The sequence below is a fragment of the Miscanthus floridulus genome, chromosome 8 (genome assembly GCF_019320115.1).
Source record: "Miscanthus floridulus cultivar M001 chromosome 8, ASM1932011v1, whole genome shotgun sequence".
Taxonomy (NCBI): Eukaryota; Viridiplantae; Streptophyta; class Magnoliopsida; order Poales; family Poaceae; genus Miscanthus; species Miscanthus floridulus.
In genome coordinates, this window is record NC_089587.1 from 58,247,557 (window position 1) to 58,252,869 (window position 5,313).

The 5,313-nt window shown below is 40.8% G+C and overlaps 1 pseudogene; it reads left to right on the forward strand.

Annotated features, from left to right (window-relative positions):
• Positions 1-908: 908 nt before the first annotated feature.
• On the forward strand, positions 909-4,888 carry LOC136469135 (uncharacterized; annotated as a pseudogene).
• The last annotated feature ends 425 nt before the right edge of the window (positions 4,889-5,313 follow it).

Below are 5,313 nucleotides of genomic sequence, written 5' to 3' on the forward strand. Positions count from 1 at the left end.
GATCAACAAAGTAAGTGCTGGACTCTCTGAATTCAGTTCCTGACAAATCCATTTAGAGCAGTCTTGTATGAGCAATGTGTTGTAGCGGCTGTTATCATTGTCATAAATCCATTTAGTGTTGGAATCATAGTTCAATGTGTTGCTACTCATAAATCTGACAAAGCAAGTGCTCATCATAGTTCAATCTTGCATAGTTTGCCATATTAACTCAAGTTTTGTACTTAACTCAAGCAACTATATTAATTTTGTTGCCTTTTGTGTCTGCTCTTTGCATAGGTCATCCATCTAGTACCGCCTCTACCCTAGTAGCAGGTGCACAACATGCTATTAACTCAGATGACCCTGCATGGTCTCATTGTTACTACCCAGACATAACCAAGAAGCAAAATCTAAAGTGCAAATACTATGACAAGCTCTGCAGTGGTGGAATTACCAGGATAAAGTACCATCTTACTGGGATTAAAGGATTCAATACTACTAAGTGCTTGAAAGTTCCACCTCAAGTGCAGCAAGAGATGTTTGCTTTGATTACAAAGAAGACTAGTGAAAAGGAAGAGAAAGCCAAAGAAAAGGAAAGGGAAAGAGCTAAAGTTGACATAGATCACTCAGACTGTGGAAGTGGCAGTGAAGATTCTGAACATGGCAATATTGTTCTTATGGTGAAGCCAATGGAAACAAAAGGATCTAGTAGCTCTAGATCTGTAGTACTTAGTGGTTCTATTCAGAAGTACTGCAAGCTGCCTACTATAGAGGAGTCTACTAAGACCAAGCTAAGCAATAAGGTTCAAACAACATTGACAACCCAGAAAAGAGAAGAGAGGAGGGATAGAACCTGTGAGTACATATGTCAGTGGTTCTACGAAGCTAGCATTCCACACAACATAGTTAGCCTTCCTAGCTTTGCTAATATGTTAGAGGCCATTGGACAATTTGGTAGAGGTCTAAGAGGGCCTAGTCCCTATGAGATGAGTGGACCATTCTTGTAGAAAAGGAAGGAAAAGGTATTGGACGGATTCAAGGAGCATAAGGAGGCATGGGAGCTCACAGGTTGTTCAATCATGACAAATGCATGGATAGATAGGAAGGGTAGGGGAGTGATGAATTTAGTTGTGCATAGTGCTCATGGGGTACTCTTCTTAGATTCAGTTGACTGCTCAGGTGATAGGAAAGATGGCAAATATATCTTTGACCTTGTGGACAGATACATAGAAGAGATAGGGGAACAACATGTTGTCCAAGTGGTGACTGATAATGCCAGTGTTAATACAACTGTAGCAAGTCTATTGATAGCAAAAAGACCTTAAATATTTTGGAATGGATGTGCTGCTCATTGCTTGGATCTCATGCTGGAGGATATTGGGAAGCTTAGACCAGTTGAGGAAACAATTGCTAGTGCAAGACAAGTGACTATGTTCTTGTATGCTCATACTAGGGTGTTGGATTTGATGAGAAAATTTCTTAAGAAAGACTTGGTTCGCTCTGGGGTTACATGATTTGCCACTGCTTATTTGAATCTCAAAAACTTGCTGGACAGCAAAAAAGAGTTTGTAAGGAAAATGGACCCTAGGCCCATTTACTTTGGATTTTGGTGTTTGATGACCAACACAACCAAATTGGACTAATGAATTTGTAAGTGATTGTTTTGTAGTTCAATAGGGTGCAAGACGTGACTTGGACGAAGGCGACGTGATGATCCGATGATCAACACCATAAGCAAGACCTTATGAGCAAAGAAGAAAGAGAAAAAGCAAACAAGCAAGCTCTCCAACACCTACACCAACAAGGTGGACAAAAAGACCTCCACACCTTATCTCTTGAAGAAGAAGAAAAATGACAAGGTCATGTCCATCAAGGTAAACAAGCAAGCCAACAATGGGATCAAACGCTTTTGGGTGCCAAAGGAGATCATTTCCAACATGAAGATCACTAAGAAGGTTTGGATCCCAAAATGAAAGTGAGAAGTCCGATGGACTTCGGGGAATTTGGAGACTTGGCAAAGTATGGGTGCATTTCATGGGGTGCATCATGATAGACAAAATCATTTCCAAGTGGGTTAGTGAATACTATGGACCTAAATTCCCCTTCCCATGTTAGGTAACTAGATTCAATTTCCTTCAAGTAGTATCAATTTGCATTTCCTACAAGTGGTATTTCTTACAAATTGGTATCTTTAAGCATCTAGTTACTTTTCATGCCTATGTTTGCATTTGCATGATTATATTTTTTTGTCATGCATACACTAGGTATATCTTGTGGTAGGCTTGCTCGGTTTCATTCTTAACCCTTGGAGCAAATCTACATGGTTTAAAATTGTTTAGGAGCACGGCACATAGCTTGTCTTTTGTTTGTTCATCTAATATGTGCCAAAGTCCAAATTGTAGATAATTTCTCCCAAATATTGCCTTCGAAAATGACTCTCACATTCATGTGATGTCATCTTTCAAGTGGTATTTTTATTCTAAAATCAATGTGCATGTTTCCTATAAGTATTCCATACTTGTGTGCATAAATTTAGGGGGAGGTTACTCTACAAGTTGGATGCTTTGAGACTAACACCTTTTCAAGTTTATCATGTGTGTAGTAGTCTCATTGCAAGGAAAATGGAGTCCCCGGAGTTAAGCATCATACTTCAAATATCCACCACCTATTGCAAGTGGTAGAAATCAAAATGGTTTCCACATATGGTATTTCTAAACCGATATCATCATGTTGATTTCATTTTGATATTTATATGCTTTCTCCATGCATTATATAGATTAAAATCCCTTGAGCAATAATTTGCCAATTATGCATATGCTTTGCCTTCTACCATGTGTATGCATATATTTAGGGGGAGCTTAATCTATATAATGTGAGAGTCAAATTTTGTGACCCTTTCCACTCTACACACAAAGGTTCACAAAGTTTGACCCTCCCTTGTGCTACTAATGTCTTCCTTTTCGGTGTTTGATTCCAAAGGGGGAGAATTTAGAGGACCAAAAGCAAGCATTAATTTGTAGGACCAAAAGCTAGATCATAATAATTTACAAGTGGTAATGGTCTACAAGTGGTAATGGTCCGAGAAAGGGAGGATAGTGGATCATAGATTAGCCTATGTAATGGGGAGAATTTGTAGAAAGCAAGGCTTAAATCCATAATACCACATGGGGACTTTTGCAAGGGCAAGATAAGTGTTCAAGTGGTATCTTCTAGTTTTACAAGTAGTATCTTTTAGCATCATATAACCTTGCCCCTTGCATTGCATCCTAGCAAGTAGATACCTTCTAAATTTGAAAATTTCATTATTTGCTTGCTTTGGTCGTGTTGTCATCAATCACCAAAAAGGGGGAGATTGTAAGGAAAATGGACCCTAGGCTCATTTACTTTGGATTTTGGTGTTTGATGATCAACACAACCAAATTGGACTAATGAATTTGTAAGTGATTGTTTTGTAGTTCAATAGGGTGCAAGACGTGACTTGGACGAAGGCGACGTGATGATCCAATGATCAACACCATAAGCAAGACCTTAGAAGCACAAGAGAAGACCCAAGATATCAAGCAAAGTCCAAGCACGAATATAGGAACCAAACTAGGCGCAAGATCACGAAGAAATGAGCTCACAGAAGTGACCGAATGCTGGATCGGATGCTGGAGGAAAGTAACCGAAGGCTTCAATCAAGAGGCTCGGCAGCAGCAGCGACCGGACGCTGAAAAGCAAAATCAACCGGACGTAGGACAACAATGTCCGATCGAGTACAGAAAGGTTCTAGAGCGGCGATACAGCGACCGGACACGTCCGGTGGCATGTGACCGGACGCTGGCAGCATCCGATTAGTTGATCGTGGCTCTAACGGTTGGGACGACTGGACGTGTCCGATCAGGATGACCTGAGTCTCTGGTCAGTAGTAGAAAAGCGGGATTTCATCTCCAACGACTACTTTCTCAGTGGGGCTTATAAATACAACCCCCAACCAACCAAATGAGGACAGTGGAGCTGAGGAAACATATCAAGGGTGTTGATACACCATTTTAGTGATCTCCACTTGCATAGTGCTTAGTGATTCATTAGGTGATTAGCGTAGGTGATTTGCGAGTGCTTAGGTTGATTAGACCACCGCTTATGTGTTTACTCTAGGTTTAGGCCTAGTGTTTAGTGAGGTTTGCATACCTCTTATGACTCGGTGCTTGCACGCACCATTGTTGTACATTGGAGGGGCTTGTAGTCTTGCGAGATCACACCAACTGCGATTGTGGTGTGGCCGCCACCGTGTACTAGAGGGAACAAGGCCCATGGCATTTTGGCCAAAAGCTTGATAGTGAAGACGGCGGGGAGCATCCGGGAGAGGCTTGCCGGAAGGCACGTCGGAGACCCACTTGCACGTGGGGAAGGCCCGAGATTATCCATAGAGTTACCCAGCCGGGAGCTTGGCCCTTGTAAGGGATTCCTTGCGAGGGGCTCCAACGAGGACTAGGGGGAAGCTTGCGTGCTTCTCGATACCTCGGTAAAAATACCGAAGTCATCGACGATAGTTTGCATATCTCTACCTTGCTTTTTAGCTTCCACATTTACATTGATTATATTACTCCTTTTGCGGTAGAGATAGCAACACATTAGCAAAACTATAGTTGCACATTTAGATAGTTTATCTTTTGCATAGGTTTTGCTAAGGTTAGAGAAAGAGGCCATAGTTTAGAAGTAGATTTTTAAGTTGCCTAATTCACCCCCTCTTAGGCGTCATGGTCCCCTACAGAGTTGATGCAACTGTTTAAATCAAATGAGATGGAAGAATTGGGTTACTTGAAACAGGCCAAGGGGAACAAAGCCAACATGTGAACTTAATTTGATTGCTGAATATCATATTTTTGTTGTAACTTGTTTAATGTTTATGCAGCAAAATAGTGGCTGAACCATGGCACAAGCACACCAAATCTTAGGAAATTGGCAGCAATGATTCTAAGTCTAACTTGCAACTCCTTAGCTTGTGAGAGGAACTGGTCAGTATTTGAACAGGTAAAAAGAAATTTGTGACATGCATCCTTGTGTGCATGCTATCTTTTTTGAATTATAATGTTTCTTCATGGAATTTAAATCTGACTTGCAGCCTTGTGTTCACTACTTGACTCATAGGTTCATACAAAAAAAAACGCAATAGGCTACTTCATGAAAGGATTAGAGATCTTGTGTTTGTTAAATTTAACTCTAAGTTAAGGAATAAGAGAGAGAAGAAGGATAGAGATCCCTTGGAGAAGGAAGTAGATGATGTTGTGGCAGATGGTGATATTGAATTCATTACTGGTATTATGCCTTTGCCAAGTGAAATGGAACAACAAT